The sequence below is a fragment of the Protopterus annectens genome, chromosome 1.part1 (assembly GCF_019279795.1).
Source record: "Protopterus annectens isolate FY-2018-M chromosome 1.part1, PAN1.0, whole genome shotgun sequence".
Classification (NCBI taxonomy): Eukaryota; Metazoa; Chordata; order Ceratodontiformes; family Protopteridae; genus Protopterus; species Protopterus annectens.
Window position 1 is genome coordinate 27380626 of NC_056726.1, and position 22565 is coordinate 27403190.

Genomic DNA, 22565 nt, shown 5'->3' on the forward strand with positions numbered 1-22565 from the left:
CTATAAAGTTAACATGACTCTAAAAATTCTTCCTGTTAGGACTATCAAAATTTATAAGGTAGTATCCACTACTAGATTAATAAAAGTTAATTAATAAGCTTAAGTGTAACATGACCTGAAATAAATCATAACCTAACTTTTAGGAGATAAATTATATCAATAACTACATTTAATTTCATAATTACATAGCTATTATGATATATGAAAGTTAAGTAAAATTATTGTCAACTAAAGCCAGGATAATAATTATTCCATAAGAATACTTATAAAAATGAGTTTAGAGTATCCTAAATAATTAGGTCCAGTTAAAAATGACTATGTAGAAATTTATTTAGTGGTTTCTTTAAAAGTCATTTTTTCAGGAAAAGAATTTTTTAAAAAATGTATATATAAAGAGTGTATATATAAAAAAAATTTATATTATTCACCATATATATTAACTATGCTTACCTAATTGATTTAAAACCTAAAAATGCTGCTATTAAAACAAGACTGAAGAAAAATAACATTAAATGATTAGTTATGAATATTAACAAAGTACTAGATGAAAATATATTGTTGCAATATTAATACTTAGAGAGATATACACTGCAACTCATGAAATAAAAACCCCATATTACATGTTTAATCAGAACTTGTAGGCAGATAATAACATTACAAAGTAGATATAAAATTTTTTTTTCTTTTTTCTACTTTTCCTCTTAGTCTTCTTATTTTTTTGTATTGTAAAGTTTTCCATAAATGGATTCCTTTCCCTATATTTTTCTTTACACCAGTAAGGATACAGAAGTGATATTTGAGGTCAAACTCAGGTTTGTTATTAACCAGATACAGCACTGCAAAAAAAAAAAAATTACTGACCAGGTAATGACATTTACAGCACTAGACTTGATGGTTCTGCATAACCAAAAGTATGCTTAATTTTCAAGAAAATCCTTTGGTTGAGAAGGTGATTTATATAGTTTGTTTTTCTCTTTTATTGCATGTTTTGGTTGGAATGGTATCTGTGATTTTCACAATGGTGGTAAACACAGCTGGGTAATTCATTGTTTTAAGCTGTTAAAAAATAGATATGCTTTTTTATACTAGTATGAATAGCTTACAAGCTTGTAGGTCCCCCCAAGTATTATACATACAATTACTGAAACTCTTAACTCTTGACAAAGTTAATCATTTACTCTTATTTACAACACTTACATTTCCCCAAATGTACATCTTTTCTGTGTTTCTCTTTCTTTCTCTCTCTCTTGAAACTGCACTTCTGTTCTTGCTTCCTCTTTTTCTCTGTTAAACATGCCATGTGTGCTTTGCTCTCCTTGCCTCACCTGATAATTCTCACTAACCAAGGCCATACTTAGCTGGCAGAGGCTGTTCCATTGCAGACTTCTGTTGGGTTGATTTCTGTGATTTCACCAAATGTGGCAAACTCAACTGCAACCTCCTCCTCCTGCTCCTCAGCTGGGTTGACCCTAGTGATTTCCCCAAATTTGACAAACCCAACTGCAACCTCCACCTCCTCTTCCCTCCACCTTGATCTCCCCACCCCCACAAAGAAGGTGGTTTCCCAAGGGTTAGGCTCTTCCATTGTACACCTTGGTTGGGTTGACCTCTGTGATTTCCCCAAATGTTTCCATTGCACACCTTGGTTGGGTTGAACCCTTTTAATTTTGCCAAACTGGGAAACTCAACCAAATAATTTATGGTAGTGGGGGACTGCATTTCTGCAGTTCCCTGAACTTAAGTTAAAAATCAGATCTTTTTCTTTTTTCCAGCATGTTTAACTCACAACTCTATATTGCTAGCCAATGTTATAAATGCAATTCCCAAAACTCCTAACTCAGAAATAGTCAATCATTTACTTATTTGCAACACCTACCTTTTTCTTCAAATGCATTGCTTTTCTTTCTTTCTGTCTCCAAACAGGCATGTATTCCTCTTTCCTCCTGCCTTCCTTCCTTCTCTCTTTTTTCTTCATTCCATACTTCCTTTGTTATTGTTGCTTTCTTTCTTGCAGATGGTATCCACAGTCTCTTTTTCTTCCTTTCTTTCTTTTTTTCTATCCCTCCTTCCTTCATCCCTCCTGCGCATTTATTAATAGTGTGTGTGTGTGTGTGTGTGTGTGTGTGTGTGTGTGTGTGTGTGTGTGTGTGTGTGTGTGTGTGTGTGTGTGTGTGTGTGTGTGTGTGTGTGTGTGTGTGTGTGTGTGTTTGTGTGTGTGTGAAAGGTATTTCCTTTTTACATTTTTCTTGACCATAGCTGAACCTTACCTATGTAAAGTGACCTATCCCCTCCTAGTAAGGTGCACAGCTGCCTCACTAGAATAGTGCTGTGAGGCCACCCCTGGAAAGAAACATCAGCTAATACAAGCCTCACATATGACCTTGGCCTACCAAGTTGTGCAAGCTCAGCTCTGTTAGTCAAACATTTCATTTGGGTTATTGGAATGTCGTTATGGATTCAGGGGTACCCTTTCAACCACTTAGTGGTGTCCTTTGTTTTCAAGTAGTGTCTGTATGTCTGGAATGAGCTGCTGAGCAAAGCATCCTAGCTGCTCAAGCAATCCATGAACAGGAATGGTTTTCACCCATTTTTTTTAAAAGACGCTGGAAAAGATAATAGCTTTTTACTAGCCTAATTAGAATTATATCATGTTACTCAAAAGCCCTTTGCATTTTCAAAATACTAATTTTTGTATTCTAACAGAAATGAGATTAATCAAAATGTAATGTAAAATGTTCACAGGCAAAGGAGAACTTTATTCAGACCAGTAAGGATACAGAGATGATATCTGCATTCAAACCCAGCACATACAGCATTGCAAAAAAAAAATCACTCTCCAGGTAATGACATTTACAACACTAGACCTGCTGGTTCTGTGTAACCAAAAGTATGCTTACCTCATGGGGAATACCATGGTTCAGAAGGTGGTTTACTCAGAGTTAGGCTCTTTTATTGCATAGTTTGGTTGGAATGATACCTGTGATTTCCACAAACATGGTAAATTCAGCTCTATAATTGATAGTTTTAAGCTGCTGAAAAAAAACAGATCTGCTTCTTTTATGTTAGCATGCCTAGCTCACAAGACTGCAGGCCCACCCAATGTTATACACATAATTACGGAAACACTTAACTCTGACAAAGTCAATCACTTACCCTTATTTATAACACTTAAATTTTTCTCCAGATGTGCTTCTTTTCTGTTTGTCTTTCTCTCTCTTGAACTGCACTTCAGTTCTGCCTTCCTCTTTCTCTCTCTCAAAACAGGCCATGCTTGCTCTCCTCTTCTCACCTCACCTGCTGATTCTCAGTAACCATGATCATACTTTGCTGGCAGAGGCTGTTTCACTGCTCACTTCAGCTGGGTTGATCCCTGTGATTTCCCCAAAGGTTTCCATTGTACACCTTGGTTGAGCTGACCCACGTGTTTTTTCCCAGATATGGCAAACTCAACTGCATAATTATTCTCCTCCTCCCCCAACCCCCACCACCAAGAGGAAGGTTTCCAGAGGATTAGGCTCTTCCATTGCCCACCTTGGTTGGACTGACCCCTGTTATCTCTCCAAATATCTCTATTGTACATCTCAGCTGGTTTGACCTCTGTTGTTTCCCAAATGTGGGAAACAGGATAATTTATGGTAGTGCGGGACTGTGTTCACGCAGTTCCCTGAACTTAAGCTAAAAATCAGATCTGTCTGTTTCTTTTTTACCAGCACCTTTAGCTCACAAGCCTATATTTCTAGCCAACATTATACAGACAGATCTGAAGTTGTCAATCTTCATTTTATCCTTCACCCATGGGTTTGATTGCAAGAATCAGAACCATGTCAGTCATTTCCACAGCTTGTGCAGGGCAAAATCTCTCAACTTCAACCCTGCCCACAATGCATCTCTCCTAGTTACCTCAGATCTCATTTGCCCCTTTCCTGGAGAGATATATTCACCTTCACTCTGAGCTAAGCGAAATCAATGAATAAATAGATAGAAAAAAACTCGTAATTGATGAAGGAAAAACAGAGGAAATAAAACTGAAGTTACACAAACGACCACGAAGGTTCCAAGCACAGCAGACACAATATTGCTTTATTCAGATAGCATGAACTGGTAAGCGCTTTCACGGATATCAACTCCACTTTATCAGACCATACTAAATAAAACACTACAACTGGTAACTATTTAAAGATAAAAGCAGCCAATCAGGTTCAAGTCTAAAAAAAGGGGTAGCCAGCCTATTATATATGTTATACAATATGTATTGCTGATATAAACCTACTTAGTGCTCACTTGTGAGAGCAACCTGAAGTAATTAAAAGCCTGTCTATAAAAATATATGACATACATGTAATATTTAAAATTCGTAAACACAGTGTAACCAAAAAATAATAATTTTGACTCATGAAAAATCACATAAGAAAACGGACTGGTTGTTTACACACAGATAAAAAATAGCATTTGTTATAACAACAGGGGCTAGCGATATTTAAGTGCTCTTGCCCTTGGAAAAGGTTTAACTAATACCTTGCTATTAAAACCTGGGGACTATTAAAGATTAAAACAGTCAATCAGGTTCAAGTCTGAACAAGGGTTAGTCAATGTATTAAAAATGTTGTATAATACTAATATGAACCTGCTTAGTGCTCAGTTGTGAGCAACCTAAAGTAATTGAAAACATGTCTATAAAAATATATATAACAAACATATAATATTTAAAAGTCATAAACACAGTGTAACCAATAAAATTGTGCCTCATAAAAAAAATCATAAAAAAACAGAGTGACTGTATACCCACCGATAAAAATAGCGTTTGTTGTAACAACAGGGACTAGCGGTGTTTCAGTGCTCTTGCCCTTAGAAAAGGTTTAACTGATACCTTGCTATTTAAACCTGGGGGTTTGTCAGCTTGTAGCCATAGAATCCATTTCTGTTCTATAGATTCCGTCTTATTTTTGAGATCACCACCCAGATATTGGCATGCACGAGTTCTAAAGCTAAAAACTTGAACTTGTGACTAGGGTCTGTCTCAATAACATGCATAGCTAGAGCGCTAGATTCTTTTGCATTCCTAATGTCTTTCAGATGTTCAAGGTTCAATAGTTACCAGTTGTAGTGTTTTATTTAGTATGGTCTGATGAAGCGAAGTTGATATCCGTGAAAGCGCTTACCAGTTCATGTTATCTGAATAAAGCAATATTGTGTCTGCTGTGTTTGAAACCTTCGTGGTCATTTGTGTAACTTTAAGTGAAATCATTTACTGTTATTTTGTATGTTCTTAACACTAAGTTTATTTCTAAGTTTACTTCTACTGTTTTTCCCTACCCTTTTCTTCTTATTCGCATAGCTTGTTTTCACCAATGCTGATAATTTTCCCTTTTCTGTACACTTTGTATATTTCTTTTTCTACCATTGTTGGTAGATTTCACTCTTCTCGTACACTTCTGTGTACTCCTCCATTTTCTTTATAGCTCTGTAAAAAAAAAATTCTTGACCTTTTGTTGTTTGAAAGTTTACGAGTGCTTGTTATGGTAACTCCTCTAACTTTCTGTCATCTGCATGTGTGGTGCGAGTGCAATTTCCTTTTTACTATGGCTGATAAAGCTAAGGCTGGCTCTAGCTTTAAAAAATGCCAGCAGTGTGGTCACAAAATCCCTTCTTTGGACACACATGCTTTGTGTTTCTATGGTATGGGACCCCACCACCTGCAGGAAGATTGTAGCGTATGTCATGACTTTAACCACAGAGCTTTAGTGGAGAGAAAAACTAAATTAATTTTAAAAGGTCTAATTCTGTCTGCCTTCAATAAGGCCATATCTGCTTGAAAAAGCAAAGCTGATGTCACCTTCTTCTTCTTCTTCCTCTTCCTCTGGGAAGGTCAAGAAATGAAGCATGCCTATGCCATCTTCTTCAGTGGAGGCATTCAAAAAAGTGTAAAGCTTGGTGCCAAAAGGCTTCTTGGCTCTGATGGATGGTAATGCTGTGATGTCTGCACTGACACCCTCCACTGCTTCCAAACCTTCGACACTGAGGACTTCAGGGTAGAGTCAAACTTCTGTCTTGGTTCAACAGATCCATGCAATGAGCACTGGTTCAGTGCCAACTGATTCAGCATCAATTATTTCTAGTTGCAAGTGCCTAGATGTCAGTATTTCCAATCTATCGATCCCTTGGCTGAAGAATTGCCTGAGGTCTTTTTGCATAGGCCCAACCCATTCTGTGTCTTCTATCCATTCCACCAAAAGCCTCACAGAAATTGATGTGGAAACACTGTTGAAGAAAATTTTATGGGCAAGAGGAATTTCAGGTGTCCCTTTGGCTCTGACCCCTTTGAGGGTTAAACATTCTTTCACTCTGTTGATTAGTCCTCTTCCAACCTCCTCTGAGGCCTTGGAGATTTCAGCTTTGTATTGTCTGGCTTCATCTGCATCAGGTCTGACAGTCTCCATGACTTTGGCATCAATTCAAGCTCTGAATTCTTCAGCTTTTTGTTGGATCCAATGGCCTCTCAGGAAGTAGGTGAGGGTCAGCCCCGAGGGGCAGGAGTCAACTCCAATTTTTTTGGTGCCATCCCTGCACCTTGGGGCTTTGGCTAGAGTTAGTTCAGCACTAGCTTCTGTCTTGGAGATGGTGTCATTGGAGTGGGGAGTGACCACAGTTCTGAGGCAGTCTATCTCAGTTCTGGGCTCCCTTCCCTCTTCAGCAGGGTCAGCCTTTGTGGCTATGGAGAGGGCTTTGGCTGCCTCAGCCACTCAGTTGACCTCTTCGAAGCATGTTCTTTTCTCAAGTCCAGTTATCCAGCCTGCTGCTCCACTGGGACAGCAAATGCTAAAACCTCAGGAGACTCAGATACAGATTCTGTCTTCTTCAGATACCTCATCAGACCATCCCCCTGATGAAGTCCCTCTGAAGAAAAAGTGAAAGAGGAAGCACTTAGATTTTCTGCAGGAATCCATCATTGAAGATACTGATTTTGATGAAGAGGAAGGGTCCCCCGGATCACACTCTGATGATGTTTCCTTTGGAGACATCCTGGAAATTTTAAATTAGAGGGGTGATTGGAAGTCGCAAAACCCTACCCCTGAGGAATCAGTATACCTGCAGGTTTTTTGCACTTGCCCATCTACCTCTTGGGTGACTCTGCTCACTGATGAACTTATCCAGTTGATTGCTCTATGGGCATGGAAGGCACCCAACTCCATTGAGCCTATCAATAGGAGATCAGACAAAATTCTATCCCCTCCAGAAGATAAACAGTTTTGGGCAAAAGGTTTTAGCAGTAGATGCCATGGTCATAGTGGCAGCCATGAAAATGGAACTGGCTGAGGAAAGTTTGTCTATCCAGCCACCCAACAGAGAGTCTGAGATGATGGATAGGTTTGGCAAGTGGACTTATGCATCATTAACCTTCATATTACGGTCCTTGAATTTTCTGGCACATTTCACCAGGCTTCAAAGGGATCTGATGAAGGAGCTGTCAGATACCCTCACAGGAGCCATCAATGAGGAGGTACAAGACAGAGTTGCCTCTCATTTAGCTACCAGGGAGTCTGTTTCTAATTCATACATGCGGCTCATTGCACATGCACCCGAAGGGACTACCATAGCAGCGGGTTCAAGAGTAGCCATAATGAGACCTTCTTGGATGTGACTTAGTGACTTTGCCATTTAAGTCTTCATTCATCAATGCACCCTTTGATGGATCATCCTTATTTGGCCCAAAGGTTAGAGAAACATTATCCAGATGTGAGAAAAATGAGATTGACATCATAAGCAGAAGCCCAGGTCATGAGAATGGCCCCTCTGGTGATGGGAGGAACAAACTAGCTAAAGTGAGAAGTTCTGACTTAGGTCAAGATGTTAAGATGGAAATACCCTTTCTGTTGTGGGCATACATTTTTCCACTCATTAAAGACCTTTTTCCAAGAATCAGAGAGTGAGTGAAAAAATGTGGTTCAAAAAATCCAGAAGGCCTTTTAAAGACACATGTTGTGAAAGTTCCCCTAGGGCACAGGGGGGAACTCTAATGGAAGACACTGCCCACGTAGTAGAGGTGACCCATAAAATCAGGATTTCAGAGATTCCTATTCTGGAAAACCCTATCAACATTCCTGAATGGAAGCCTGATTGCCTTCCTCTGGAGGTAATCTAGGGTTGCTTATCCCTGCACCAAAACACCTGCCTAGAAATCAGATCAGATACTTGGGTGTGGAGGATTATATCCAGAGGCTATGTCATACCCTTTTCTTTTCCCCCTCCTATTTCCAAAATAATTCCCAATGTTCCACCCAGTCAGTGGGAGCCAGCAGTCCTTGAGATCCAACGAAAGCTAGAAAAAAAGAGTAGTCCAAGAATCCCACCAGACCAGTTAGAGTCCGGAACTTACTCAAGATTCTTTTTAGTGCCAAAAAAGACAGGGGACTGAAGACCAATTTTGGATTTCAGAATTTTGAATAAATATGTTTGTCAAACAATATTCTGGATGGTTACAGTACAGTCCATTCTTCCTTTTCTGTAGCAGGACAACTGGATCTACTCAATAAACCTTCAGGATGTATATTACCACATAAAGATGGACAAGCATTCCAGAAGGTTCCTCTGCTTCAGACTGGGAGCCAGTCTCTATCAGTTCAGAGTTATGCCCTTTAGTCTCACCACAGCCCCCAGGGTGGTCACCAGATTCATGGCAGTAGTAGCAGCTCACTTGAGACTGCAAGGATTCCAGGTGTTTCCATGTTTGGATGACTGGCTAATTACCAATCCGACCAGGCATCTGTTGATAGTAGCCAGAGATTACTTTCTACAGACTTGTTCCCACCTAGGTATTACTGTGAATTATGAAAAATCTCAACTGACTCAAACTCAGAATTTAGAGTTCATAGGAGCAATGCTCAATATGAAAACTTTCTTAGCCTCCCTTCCACCAGTGAGATTACAAAAAAAAATCAAGAAACAATTTCAAAGATACAATGTAGCAAGAAAGTACCTGCTCATCTAGTTTTACAAGCCCTAGGTTCAGTGGCAGCAGAAATAACTCTAATTCCACTGGTGAGATGTCATATGCGGATTCTTCAATGGCTACTTGCATCTCAGTGGTCAGTACTTCACCAGCCTATGTTGGATCAGATTTTGATCACCATTCTTTGCAGAAAAGATCTAGTATGGTGGATGCATTTGGAGGACATTCTTCTAGGCTGCCCTTTTGTCCCACAGCAGCTCAAGGCCATAGTGATCACAGACACCTCCAAGATGGGGTGGGGGCATTATCTGGGCAAGACTGTCCAAGGCACTTGGTCTCCCATCGAGGCCAGTATGCATATCAAAGTCCTAAAATGAGAGTAGTGCTTTTAGCATTGCAAGCCTTTCAAACTGTTCTCACTCTAGGAACATTTGCAATTCAAACAGACAACATGTAAGTAGTTTGGTGCATCAACAAACAGGGAGGAACCAAGTCTTACCCTCTCTGTCAAGAAGCTCTCAGAGTGTGGCGGTGGGTGATTTCTTCCAACCAATTTCTGATAGCAATGCATATTCCAGGGAGCTCCAGTGGGATAACAGACAAACTGAGCAAATATATTCTTCTACCTCATGAGTGGTCCCTCAATCCAAGAGTGACAGAAATAATTTTTCACCAGTGGGGCCAGCCTTGCTATGACCTGTTCACCTCACCCGTGAACAACAACTACTGCAGCAACTACTTCACCCTAATCCCCCCACCAGGAGGGTCACCCAGGAATGCTGTTTTACACAGTTGGCTCCCCAGACTTCTGTATGTATTTCTCATTTCCCTTAATTCCAAAATTCCTACAGAAAGCCCTAAGGTTGAAGAGCAGAGTAATCCGCTTTGCCCCTTCTTGGCCTCAACAATTATGGTTCCCCTTTCTATGGCCTTAACTGATAAAAGAACCTTGGACTCTGGATCCAACTCCAGACCTCCTCTCTCATCCAGAGAACTTGATTCGCCCAAACCTCCAGAACCTGAGGCTGACAGCATGGTTCCTCCAGTTCCATTAATTGCCAGGCAAGTTCACCTTCCTTCCCTAGTATGTAGAATTTTACTAGCCTCTCATAAGTCATCCACCCATAAATTCTATACTAGTAAATGGAAGAGATTTACCTTTTGGTCCCACAAAAGGAATATTGACCCTCTTTCAGCACCCATTGAAAAGATTTTAGAATTCTTATCCTCCCTTTTTTATGCAGGATCTTCTCCTTCTACAACTAAATTCATCTGGCAGCAATTTTGAACTTTCATAATGGTTTTGGGGATAATTCCCTAGCTTTTCATAAGTTATTAAACGCATTTAGCTCACAGGCCTATATTTCTAGCCAATGTTATACATACAGTTCTAGAAACTCCTAACTCAGAAATAGTCAATCATTTACTTACTTGCTACACTTACCTTTTTCTCCAAATGCACTTGTTTTCTGTCTTTCTCTCTACAAACAGGCCATGTATGCTTTTTCCTGCCTATATTCCTTCTTTTTTTCCCCTCCTTTTTTCTTCATTTCATACTTCCTTTATTTGTCTCTGCTGCTTTCTTTCTTGCACATGGCACCTACAGTCTTTCTTTCTTTGTTTTTCTTTCTTTCTTCTTTCCTTCCCTCCTTCCTTCATCCCTCCCTTGCATTTATTAGGTTTTTGTGCAAAAAGGCATTTCTGTTTTACATTTTTCTTGACCACAGACAAACCTTACGTATGCAAAATGACTGTATCATACATGCACATGCACAGCCACCTCACTAGAAAAGTGCTGGCAGGCCACCCTCCAGTAAAAAGCATTAGCTCTTAGAAGCCTCAGATATGACCTTGGCCTACCAAGATGTGCAGTCTCAGCTCTGTTAATCATGTATTTCATTTTGGGTAATGGGATATCATTATGAAACCAGGGGTGCACTTTCAACCACTTAGAGGGGTCCTTTGTTTTCAAGTACTGTCTGTATGTCTGTGATGAGGTGCTGAGCAGAGCATCCTAGTTGCTCAAGCAGTCATTGAACAGGAAAGCATGCTTTTCTCCCATTTTTGAAAAGATGCAAGAAGAGATAGTAACTTTTTACTAGCCTACTTAGAATTACATCAGGTTACTCAGAAGCCCTTCCCATTTTGAAAAAGCTAGTCTCAAGTGCTTATATAGATGTAAAAATGAGGTAAAAGGAGGTGATGTATTAATTAATAACTCTAACTACTTAAAGAAATAGATACATTACAACACAAATACAACATAAATAACTTGTACCAATGTAGTATAATAAAAAAGAATTTTTCAGTAAAAGAAAAACATACTAACAATTGCATTTTAAAATACACATTAAAATGTGTTTAAAAAGTATATGTACTAAAAAAGTGCTGTATGAAGTGTTTTATTATGTTGTATCACTCAGACTCTAAGTTCTAAAATAGGTTTGACAGGGATGTAATTGTTAATACCTTGGGGGTTGCTGGCATTAAGCCTCAAGTGTCAGACCACTTCTTTCTCTTCTAAAAAGAGCTTAGTGTTACCACCCCTAGGACTGACAAATACTTTTTCTAGAATAGCAAATTTAAAGGTGTGACAAGTTTTGTTATTCATCAACTGCCTACATAAGGCACTATTTGTATTCTTCGTCCTAATGTTATACATATGCTTGTAAGTTCTATTCTTTAAAGGTCTTTCAGTTTTCCCGACATAAAATGCCGGGCATGTGGGACACATGGCTAAATATACAACATTATGTGTATTATAGTTCCTTTTCTGAAACTTAATTTTAGTCCTGTTTATATTAGCCAACAGTACATCCCAATTCTCACAAATAAACCCACATTGGTTACATGAACCACATTTTCTTGTACCTTGGGGGCCTCTCTTTGAACTGAGTGGTTTAAAATTCTCAAAACTACTCTTGAGATTAACTCCTGTCTTATACACAAAAGTCGGTGAAGTTCCGAATAAATTGTAAATGTCCCCATCGCCCCTAAGACATTCCAATTTTTTGACACCACTTGTTTAATCACTGACGAGTAAGGACTGAACTTGAGCACTATACCTCTAGAATGCAACCATTGAAAAACAGGGGTCATGAGTCAGGGGCACAGGAAAATAATTTTCTTGGGTGGCGAAAGCCAGGGTGCATTTTTGGCTAGACTTATATAGGTCCTAGGGCCAACAGCCTAGTACCTATCTATGAACCTATGAACTTTCATTCAAATGTTTACCCTCAGATGTCAGTCCAACCTCCAACAGTGGTTTGTATTGCAACCTCCATTGTGATAAGACACAGTGAACAGTCTCATCCAGTAAATGGGGTGGATACCCTCTTTCTAGAAACATATTCTCCACAACTTTTTAATTCATTAACAACATCAGTGTAGTCAGATGTCATTCTAGCCACCCTAATACATTGGCCTTTAAATATGCTCTTTTTCTGTGACATAGGGTGGCAACTGTTGTACTCTAAGTAGGAGCTGCTAAAAGTGGGTTTGCGGTAGATGTTAGATTTAAACCCATTCTCTGTGTGGGATATGTACGTGTCCAGGTAGAAAATAGCTTTCTCACTATATGAGTGAGTGAACTTAAAGTAAGGCCACACACACACACACACACACACACACACACACACACACACACACACACACACACACACACACACAAACACAAACCACCCCCTTCTCATCCAATTTGTTTTGTTTTTTTTCTTCTTTCTACAGGTCGGGGAGGGGGTGGCCGTCCCTGCTGTATATTCTGACAGAAAGGAGACAAGTCAAAACCTAATGTAAAATGTTCATGGGAAATCTATTATGGGATATTAGTGCAGATGGAAAACTTCACTCAGACTTTTCTTGCTGCACCAGTAAGGATACAGAGGTGATATTTCTGTTCAAAATCAGGTTTGTCATAAACCACATACAGCATTGCAAAAAAAAAAAAAAAAAGTCTCCACCCAGGTAATAACATTTACAATACTAGACCTGCTAGTTCTGCATAACAAGAGGTATGTTAACCTCACTGAGGAGTGTTATAGTCTAGTAGGTGGTTTGGCCAGTATCTGGCTCTTCTAGTGAATTGTTTTGTTACAGTGATCTCGTGTGATTTCCTTATTGGAAATGTACTTCTTTTCTGTCTTTCTATTTCTCTTTCTAGAAACTGCACTTCCTTTCTGTCTTCCTTTTCCAATCTCTCTCAAAACAGGCCATACATGCTCTTCTCTTCTCACCTCACCTGCTGGCTCTAGGTAAACAATGTCATACTTACCTGGCAGGGGGATTCCGAAGGGTAAGGCTGTTCCATTGCATAATTCACATGGGTTGACCCCTGTGATTTCCCCAAATGTGGCAAAAGCATAGTTGTGTAAAATCTTGCCATAATGGTAGATGTCCTTCCCTTCACTGCTGCAGTATTCTTAACTATATGACTTCCCTACCACGGAAGCCCGACGTCCGGCCAATCTTCCAAAGACTTCCAAATTTAAAAGGTGTGCCGGACATCACCATATGCACCCTGTGTAATATCGGACATAAAAGTGATGTTCAGGCTTACCAAAACAGAACAGATTGCCCTAGGAGGAACACCAGTCCACTGAACCCAAGAGGTAATGTGTACATCCAGGAAAATAATACTGTGGGGGATGGAAGGAGCGAATACTGTAGCAGTGAAGGCAAGGACAGCTACCATTATGGTAACATTTTACACAACTGTATTATGCCCCTACATTCACTGCTGCAGTATTCTTAACTATATGGGAGAGTGCTAAAGCTCAAGAGAAAACTAGGGTGGAGGAAGGGGCAGAACAATCCCCTAAAAAACATGAATAACTGAACTAGCAAAACCAGCCCTAGCTCTAGTGATACCATCCACCTTGTATTGCTTGGTAAAGGTATGCACAGAAGTCCAGGCAGCTGCTTCAAGAATATAATCAGTATCTAAGTCTTTGAAAAAAGCACCAGAAGAAGCCACAGCTCTAGTAGGATGATCCTTAATTGAAAAAGGAAGGCTCTTGCCATAAAAAGTGTAACAAAAGGAAATAGCCTTAGAAATCCAAGAACAGTCTGCTTGGATACAGCAAGCCCCTAAGGTCTAGGATGAAAAGAAACAAATAACTGATCAGATTTTCTGATAGGCTTTGTCATATCTAAATTATAAACTCTTAAGTTGCCTATGCATGTCCAAAGTATGCAGCACCCTCTCACTGCAGAGAGGGTAAAAAAGTAGGGGGATTAATAGACTGATTAAGAGATAGCTCATTAACCACCTTCGGCATAAAAGAAGGGTTAATGTGCAAGGATATTCTGCCCTCATTAAAAATCAGAAAAGGAGGACAAGCCATAAGGGCCTGCGACTCAGACAACCATCTGGCAGAAGTAAGTGCTAACAAAAGAACAGTCTTCCAGGAGCAATGTTGCAAGGAAGCTGAAGCAGCAGGCTCAAAGGGAGCCTGAGACAACTTGTCCAAAACAAAATTAAGATCCCAGGGAGGAGGAACAAACTTCCTAAAAGGTCTAATACTAAGGACACCTTTAAGAAATTTGTTTCACATCGTATCTAGAAGCTAAAGAAGGAGGAAAAGGTAGACAAGCAGAGATAGCTGATAAGTGGGCCTTAGTAGAAGAATAGGCAAAACCTGCATTGAGCAACTCACATAAATAAGAGGGAACCAAAGGAACATCCACAGTAAGTGGGTCCAGGTTACGAGAGAGACACCAAATAGAAAACCTCTTCCATTTAGATAAGTAGGGTTCCCTAGTAGTAGGTTTCCTGGCCTCCTGCAGGACTTGCAGCATGTCCTCAGAAAAAAAAGGTGTCTATGAGGAATTAAAATCTTATCACCCACAGTGCCAGTTAAAGTGTGGACAGATGGGGATGGATAACAGATTCCTTATTTTGTGTGATTAGATCCACCTTGTGAGGTAACTTGTGATAATTGCCCCTGGCTAGATGCAGAAGAAGAGGGAACCACTGCTGTTGCAGCCAAAATGGAGTCACTTACAAGATTTTGGGAGCATCCTGTTGAATTCTGAACAGAACGTTCAGAATAAGAGGAAGGGGAGGGAATGCATAAAGAAGCATCCCTTTCCAAGAGAATGAGAGGGTGCCCACCTTCCATACCACAGGACCTGAGACCTTGGCACAATACAGAGGAAGTTGTCTGTTCAGAGGAGAGGCAAAAAGATCCACTTATGGAGTACCCCGCTCGTGGATAATGTCCAGAAACACATCCCTCTGAAGCATCCATTCATGGGACTGAATTAAGGACCTGCTCAGAGTGTCTACCACAATATTCTGACTGGAAAGGATATAAACTGCCTGAAGAGACACTTGACACTTGACAGCAAGATCCCATACCAGAAGTGCCAGCCGGCAAAGAAGATAAGATCTCATTCTTCCCTGTCTACTGATATACCATATCACTGGGGTAGAGTCTGTGAATACCTGAGAGGTCCAGGTGAAAAGAGAGGCTGAAAGGCCTGTAGAGCCAGCAGAAGAGCTCTCATCCATTTGGCATTGATGTACTCCTTCTGCTGACAAGGCGACCACACTCCCTGTACCTTTAGGGAGCCAAAAGTTGCCCCCCATCCCATGTCTGAGGTTTCTGTGAACAAGTCTTGAGAGAGAAGAGAGGGATGAAAAGGGATCTCTGGATTCAGCAACAACTGCTGAATCCACCAGAGAAGTTCGTGCCTGAGGCAAGGAAGAAAAGGGACTAAAAATTCTAGAGGATGAGCATGTTGAAGTCACACTGACTTAAGAAACCAATGAAACTTTTCCATATAAAGTTTGGCCAGAGGGATCATCGGAAAGGCAGATGCCATGAAACCCAGAACTCTCAGAAATTCCCTTGCAGTAATGGAAGCCAGAGGAGGAAGAGTGTGAAAGGAACATATTTAATTTTTGTTTCCTTTTTAAGAGAATGCCTTGAGAAGGCTCAGATCCAGGACGACAGTCGAGAACCATAGCAGGAACCTCTTCTACTAGAAACTGAGGAACACCCTAGGTCCCTCCGAAAAATCAACCGTGCTTCCCTCTGAACACCCAAGATAGACACCTGCAAAGCCTCTTCAAATGTGCTGCCAGCTGGATCCTTACTGGCCTCCAACATGGTCACGGCAGAGAAATCTGACAACACAGCTGGGCAAGCCTCCGGGTTCATAACAACCTGAGGAGAAACACCTGGCAGAGGCAAAGATTCTGATCATACCTTTTGCACTTTCCTCTTCTTCCCTAATGGCTGACCCTCGGGGTGGGAGATTCCTTCCATAGTATCTTTAGTGAGTAGCCTAAGATGCTGGTTCTCAAGATACAAGGAAAGGGAAGAAAGTCTATTGTGAAGGGATTTTGGAACAAATGCCTGACAAATTGAACACAAATTATGGTCATGAGAAGCACCTAAGCAAAAAAGACACATTGAGGTGGTCTCTATGTGGAATCTGTCTCCCACACTGGCATTTATCCTTCCTGGATGACATTAACATCAAGGAACACAAAATACAAGAAAAAACAAAATCCCTAACAGAGCGCTTATCTTGCAAGAACAAACAGGTGTAGGAAGTCCCTGGAGAATGAAAATGCATTCAGCTAGCAGAAAACAGATGCAGGTAAACAGACTGATGGTGTAAAAGATACATTCAGACTGGTGGAAAGAAGTTCTGCTCTTGGTAAGCCTGAACAGTCCCTTTATGTCATTCGTTATTCAGGTTGTATATAGTGATGCTCAGCATACCTTTTAAATTCAGAAGTCTTTGAAAGACTGCCCGGACATTAGACTTCCATGGCAGGGAATCCATAGAGTTAAGAATGCTGCAGCATTGAATGTAAGGGCATCTCCTCCTCCGTCCACCCTCCACCCTGTACCCCCACTAAGAGGGTGGTTTCCCGAGGGTTAGGCTCTTCCATTGCACACCTTGGTTGGGGTTACCCCTGTGATTTCCCCAAACATGGGAAACTCAACTGCATAATTTATGGTAGTGGGGGGCTGCATTTGCTCAGTTCCCTGAACTTAAGCTAAAAATCAGATCTGTTTCTTTTTTTTCAGCATGTTTAGCTCACAAGCCTATATTTTTTGTTAATGTTATACATACAGTTATTGAAACTCCTAAATCAGAAGTAATCATTTACTTATTTGCAACACTTACCTTTTTCTCCAAATGCACTTGTTTTCTGTCTTTCTCTCTTCAAACAGGCCACGTATGCTTTTTCCTGCCTGCCTTCCTCCCTTCTTTTTTGTACATTCCATACTTCCTTTCTTTGTTTCTGTTGCTTTCTTTCTTGCACATGGCATCCACAATCTGTCTTTCTTTCTTTTTTTTCCATCCTTCCTTCTTGCATCCCTCTCTTGCATTTATTAGATTTTTGTGTGAAAGGCATTTCCTTTTTACATTTTTCTTGACCACAGCCAAACCTTACTTTTGCAAAATGACCTATCTCTCTCCTAGTAAGGTGCAAAACGACTGTATCATACATGAGTGTGCGCAACCACCTCCCTAGAATAGTGCTGGCAGGCCACCCCCTGTAAGAAGCTCTTACAAGCCTCAGATATGACCTCAGCCTACCAAGATGTGCAAGCTCGGCTCTGTAAGTCATGTATTTCATTTTGGGTATAGGAATGTAATTATGAAACCTGGGGTGCACTTTCAACCACTTAGAGGGGTCCTTTGTTTTCAGGTGCTTTCTGTATGTCTGGGATGAGCTGATGAGCAGAGCAGCCTAGCTGCTCAAGCAATCCGTGAACAGGAAAGCATGTTTTTCTCCCATTTTTGAAAAGATGCAGGAAGAGATAGTAGCTTTTTACTAGCCTACTTAGAATTACATCAGGTTACTCAAAAGCCCTTCCCGTGATGAAAAAGCTAGTGTCTCTATTCTGACAGGAAGGAAAGCAGTCAAAACCGAATGTAAAATGTTTGTGGCCAAAGTATGAGATGTTACTGCGGATGTTGAACTTTGCTCAGACCTTTCTTGTTACAGCAGTAAAGATACAGAGGTGATATCTGTGTTCAAACCCAGGTTTGCCATTACCTACATACAGCATTGGGGAAAAAAACTCACCACCCAGGTAATGACATTCACAATACCTGACTTGCTTGTTCTGCATAACCAAAGGTATATTTACCTCACAGGGAAATACCATGGTCCAGAATGTGGTTTATCCAGGATTGGGCTCTTCTGTTGTACAGTTTGGTTGGAATGATTGCTGTGATTCCCACAAAGCTGGTAAACTCAGCTGTTTAAATTATCATTTAAGCTGGTAAGAAAACAGATCTGTTTGTTTTATGCTAGCATGCCTAGCTCACAAGCCTATATGTCCACCCAGTGTTATACATAGAATTCCTGAAGCTCTTAACTCTGACAAAGTAAATCACTTACTCTTATTTACTACCCTTATCTTTTTCTCCAAATGCACGTCTTTTCTGTCTTTTGTCTTCCTCTTTCTCTTTCTCGAAACTGCATTTCTTTTCTGTCCTCCTCTTGCTTTCTCTCAGAGCAGTCCAAACAACGTCCTATGCACGGGGGAATGCACGGCCAAACCAATAGCTACACAAACAAAAAATGGCCAGCATAAAGCAGAAACGGATGCTGAGACAAAAGAAAAAGTCCTTTATTTCATTACATTATGACAAGTTGGTGTCATTTTACTGTGGGTTTTTCCTTTGGGTAGTTCATACTATATGCCGGCTCAGCTATATTATCTTCATATCAACGGCCCCAATTATCATAGTTTCATATACACATTTTTTGGAATGGGGGACCCATCGTTGTATACCATACTATGTTTACACACCATACATGTGTTAGTTATTTTCATAGCTTTATCCTCTTCCCTTATAGGTTCTTACAGACTCATATTCACTATTACATCTGGTTGTCAATACCTGTCATTATAGTCACTGGATTACATTATAAATTTTTCTATTCATTATCACCCACCTATTTTATTATACTATACTCTTTTTGTTTACACCTATGCCATGACATTTCATTTTGCGGTGACATGCCGCATTTCCATAGTCTTTAGGCTTTGTGAATGTTATATGGCGTCATGGCATTTATTGTTCTTTTATGTGGTTGACATGAATATTCATGATTTTGTATATTTCTGTTTGCTCATTGGATGATTTTTTTGTATATATTTAACATTTTCAACAGGGCATTATATGTCTGTCCTACACTGAAGAAGGCAATCTTTGCCGAAACCGGTCTGATTATTTTGGAAATAAAGGACTTTTTCTTTTGTCTCAGCATCCGTTTCTGCTTTATGCTGGCCATTTCTTGTTTGTGTTTCTCTCAGAGCAGGCCATGAATGCTCTCCTCTTCTCACCTCACCTGCTGGTTCTCAGTAACCAAGGTCATGCTTACCTGGTAGGGAGTTTCCCAAGGGTGAGGCTGTTGCATTGCACACTTCTGTTGGATTTACCCCTGTGATTTCCCCAAATGTGGCAAACTCAACTACAACCTCCCCCTCACCTCCTCTCTCCTCCATCTCCTTCTCCTTCTCCACCTCCCTCCACCCCCAGCTCAACCCCCACAAAGAGGGTGGTTTCCTATGGGTTAGGCTCTTCCATTACACGCCTTGGTTGGGTTGACCCCTGTGATTTCCCCAAATGTGGGAGACTTAACTGCATAATTTATGGTAGTGGGGGACTGTGTTCACACAGTTCCCTGAACTTAAGCTAAAAATCAGATCTGTTTCTTTTTTCCAGCATGTTTAGCTCATAAGCCTATATTTCTAGCCAATGTTATACATAGAATTCCCAAAACTCCTAACGCAGAAATAGTGAATAATTTACTTATTTGCAACACTTACCTTTTTCTCCAAATGCACATCTTTTCTGTCTTTCTCTCTCCAAACAGGCCACGTATGCTTTTTTCCTGCCTTCCTTCCTTCCTTTTTCTTCATTCCATGCTTCCTTTCTTTGTTTCTGTTGGTTTCTTTCTTGCACATAGTATGCACATTCTGTCTTTTTCTTTTTTCTTTCCTTCCCTCCTTCCTTCATCCCTCCCATGCATTTATTAGGTTTTCGTGTGAAAGACATTTCCTTTTTACATTTTTCTTGACCACAGCCAAACCTTAACTCTGTGAAATGACCTCCTAGTATGGTGCAAAATGACTGCATCATGTATGTGTGTGCACAGCTGCCTCACTAGAATAGTGCTGGTAGACCACTCCTCCAGTAAGAAGCATCAGCTCTTACAAGCCTCAGATATGACCTTGACCTTCCAAGAAGTGTAAGCTCGGCTCCGTTACTCATGTATTTCATTTGGGGTATTGGAATGTCATTATGGAACTGGGGGTGCAGTTTCAACCACTTAGAGGGGTCCTTTGTTTTCAAGTGCTGTCTGTATGTCTGAGATGAGCTGCTGAACAGAGCATCCTAGCTGCTCAAGCAATCCATGAACAGGAAAGCATGTTTTTCACACATTTTTTAAGAGATGCAGGAAATGATAGTAGCTTTTTACTAGCCTACCTAGAATTATATCAGGTTACTCAAAAGCCCTTTGCATTTACAAAAAGCCAGTCTCTCTATTCTAACAGAAATGAGAAGAAACAAAACATAATGCAAAATGTTGATGGGAAAAGTATTGTGGGATATTACTGCAGATGGCAAACTTTTCTCAGACTTTTCTTGTTGTAACAGTAAGGATATAGAGGTGATATTTGAGTGCAGTCCCGGGTTTGTCATTAACCACATACAGCATTGCAAAAAAAGCAAAAAAACTCACCACCCAGGCAGGTAGTGACATTTACAACACAAGCCTTGCTGGTTCTGGGTAATTAAAGGTATACTTATTTGGTAGGAAAATGCTATGATCCATAATGTGGTTGCTCCCATTGTTATGATCTTCTGTTGAACAGTTTGGTTGGAATGATTTTTGTGATTTCCCCAGAGGTGGTAAACTTAGCTGAATAATTTATGGTTTTAAGCTGACAAAAAAAAATAGATCTATTTTTTGGTAGCATGTCTAGCTCACTGTTCTGTATGTCCACCCAATGTTGTGCATGCAATTCCTGAAGCTAATTCTTGAAGCTTTTAACTCTGGAAATGTCAGTCATTTACCCTTATTTCAACACTTATCTTTTTTATTTCAACACTTATCTTTTTCGGCAAATGCAGTTTTTTTCTTTTCTGTCTCTCTCTCTCTCTATCTCCAAACAGGCTATGCAGGCTGTCCTCTCCTCTTCTCCCCATTGTTATACATTCAAATCTCCAAACACCTAATTCAGAAACAGACAATAGTTTATTCTTATTTACAACACTTAGCTTTTTTCTCCAAATACAGTTATTTTGGAGCTCTCTCAAAACAGGACATGCATGCTGTTTTCCTTCCTTCATTTTCTTCTCTCCATACTTTCTTTCTTTGTTTCTCTTCCTCTCTTTATTGCACACAGCATTGACAGTCTTTCTTTCTTTTTTCCTTCCTACCCTTCTTCCTTCTTTCATCCTTCCCATGCAGCTATTATGTTTTCATATGAAAGACATTCCAATTTTATATTTTTCTTAACCACAGTCAAACTTAACCTATGCCAAATGACCAATCCTTCCCCTGTTACCAAAGGCACACTTAACAGGGAGGCAGAAAGCCATGATCAAGATGGTGGTTTCCCCAGGGCAAGGCTCTACCATTGCACACTTTTGTTGACAGTTTGTGGTAGTGAGGGATTGCATCCATGCAGTTCCCTAAAGTTAAGCTAACAGAGCTGTTTCTTTTCCTCTAGCATGCTGAGCTCACAAGCCCATAATTCTAACCATTGTTGTACATACAGTTTTCCAAACTCCTAACTCAGAAACAGCCAGTCATTTACTCTTATTTAAAACACTTACCTTTTTTTCTCCAAATGCACTACTTTTCTGTCTTTCCATCTCAAAACAGGCAGTGCATGCCTTTTTCCTTCCTTCCTTCTGTTTTCTTTGTTCCATACTTCCTTTCTTTCTCTTCTTTTCTTTCTTGCACACACTGACAGTCTTTCTTTCTTTCTGACCCTCCTTCTTCCCTTCATACCTCCCATGCCGCTATCCAGTTTTCTTGTGAAAGGTATTTCCATTTTACATTTTTCTTAACAGCACCTGAAATTTACCTATAAGAAATGTCCAATCCCTCTCCTGTTACAAAAGGCATACTTACCTGTCAGGCAGAATAGCATGATCAAGAAGGTGATTTCCCAAAGGTGAGGCTCTTCCACTGCACACTTTTGTTGACAATTTATGGTAGTGAGTGATTGCATCCATGCGGTTCCCTGAACTTAAGCTAACTAACAGATCTGTTTGTTTTTTTTCTAGCATGCTTAGCTCACAAGCCCTTACTTCTAATCATTCTTATACATACAGTTCTCCAAACCCCAAACTCAGAAACAGCCAATCAGTTACTCTTATTTGCAACACTTATCTTTTTTGTCCAAATGCATTTCTTTTCTGTCCTTCTCTCTCAATACAGGCCATGCATGCTTTTTTTTCCACTGAACACTTTAGAATGCCAATAAACTTGATGTTGAGTTACATTTTTTTTTTTCAGTTTCAATTGCTAGGCTTACAAACAGATGAGGGAAATAACCATGGGTGCTGTTATGCGCTCTAACCTGGCCAATGTCGCCTTAGTCATATGGGAGGAGGAATT

General features: G+C 40.1%; 2 non-coding genes and 5 pseudogenes across 2 annotated transcripts; all 7 read left to right on the forward strand.

Moving 5' to 3' along the window:
- The first annotated feature begins 1545 nt into the window (after positions 1 to 1545).
- LOC122816988 lies at positions 1546 to 1734 on the forward strand (annotated as a pseudogene).
- A 1155-nt stretch (positions 1735 to 2889) lies between these two features.
- Positions 2890 to 3055, forward strand: LOC122817115. Its single transcript, XR_006367150.1, has one exon. It is a non-coding gene; the product is annotated as a U1 spliceosomal RNA (small nuclear RNA).
- Positions 3056 to 16813: 13758 nt separating this feature from the next.
- Positions 16814 to 16953, forward strand: LOC122816934 (annotated as a pseudogene).
- A 1105-nt stretch (positions 16954 to 18058) lies between these two features.
- LOC122817009 lies at positions 18059 to 18225 on the forward strand. The gene has a single exon (XR_006367135.1). It is a non-coding gene; the product is annotated as a U1 spliceosomal RNA (small nuclear RNA).
- Positions 18226 to 19302: 1077 nt separating this feature from the next.
- LOC122817057 lies at positions 19303 to 19410 on the forward strand (annotated as a pseudogene).
- Positions 19411 to 19476: 66 nt separating this feature from the next.
- On the forward strand, positions 19477 to 19616 carry LOC122816939 (annotated as a pseudogene).
- A 2452-nt stretch (positions 19617 to 22068) lies between these two features.
- LOC122817120 lies at positions 22069 to 22191 on the forward strand (annotated as a pseudogene).
- Positions 22192 to 22565: the final 374 nt, after the last annotated feature.